This window comes from Pteropus alecto, unplaced genomic scaffold (assembly GCF_000325575.1).
Source record: "Pteropus alecto unplaced genomic scaffold, ASM32557v1 scaffold43, whole genome shotgun sequence".
Taxonomy (NCBI): domain Eukaryota; kingdom Metazoa; phylum Chordata; class Mammalia; order Chiroptera; family Pteropodidae; genus Pteropus; species Pteropus alecto.
The window spans coordinates 3,741,977-3,743,078 of NW_006435764.1; the positions used below are offsets into that span (position 1 = coordinate 3,741,977).

General features: G+C 55.1%; 1 non-coding gene across 1 annotated transcript; it reads left to right on the top strand.

The window, feature by feature from the left end:
* Positions 1 to 1,029: 1,029 nt before the first annotated feature.
* Positions 1,030 to 1,102, top strand: TRNAA-AGC. The gene has a single exon. It is a non-coding gene; the product is annotated as a tRNA-Ala (tRNA).

Below are 1,102 nucleotides of genomic sequence, written 5' to 3' on the forward strand. Positions count from 1 at the left end.
TGGACTCTATGCTACCCTGGCTATAATATTACTTCTGCACAACTCCATGAAGCAGGCATTGTCCTTATCCTCCTTTTACAGATGAGCAAAGAGGCTTAGAGAAGTTAAGTATCTTGCCCTGCTCATGCTCCGCCCCCTCCCCTTCCCCCTTCCCATCTAAGATTTGAACACTGGCATCCAACTCCAGAAACTGCATCCTTGTTTTTGACTTTTTATTGCTATTTTCCATCCCTGATCTGCTATTGCCGGCTGCCTTTCTGAGCACAGAGCCAGTGTGACTTGTAGGTGAGACTAAGTTAACATCTCTTGGCTGCTCCTCCAGCTCCCCTGATGTTTTATAGCCAATGATCATGGGCCTCATTTTACAGAAGGAAGAACATATGGGCTGTGACATCTCCAAGGTGACAGCTCAAATGACAAGAAGAAATGTGACGCGACCCGCCGCTAGTTGCGCTCAGGCGGGAAACGCGCTCACCGACACCATCAGCGAAGCGCCCAAAATGGCGGACGTATCAAGCAGGCCTTGAGTTCCCCCCGCCCTCCCTCCGGCCGCCTCGCAACCAATCGCGGTCCTGCCCCCGCCCCCAGCTCCACGCTCATTGGCCTCCCTCTCCCTCACCCTGTAGCCTATTGGGGCGCCCAGCGGCCCCCGTTGCACCCACCCCGATTGGCTTGCAGGCCCCGTCAGTCAAGCGCGAGGGGCGCATTCTTTTCCCATGGACTCGACGGATCCGGAACCTCTAGGACCCCGGAGTCTGGAGAAACAAATCAGAAACCGGGAGAAACCTGGCTGGGTCCCCCTACGCGGTAGCAACAGCAAGGCCTCCGCTTGACGGACGTTTCGGACCACCAATCCGATAGCCAATGCTTTTTAAAACTAAATCGAGCCAAACCAATCATGGACGTGGAGCTGAGAGCTGCAAGGGAACCAATAGGATAGCGAGACCTGCGGGCCTATTGGGGGTCCTGCTGGGAACCGGTGATGACGTGAGCCACAATGTGTGCCGGGGGCAGAAAGTTATTCGAGCTGGGGAATTAGCTCAAATGGTAGAGCGCTCGCTTAGCATGTGAGAGGTAGCGGGATCGATGCCCGCATTCTCCA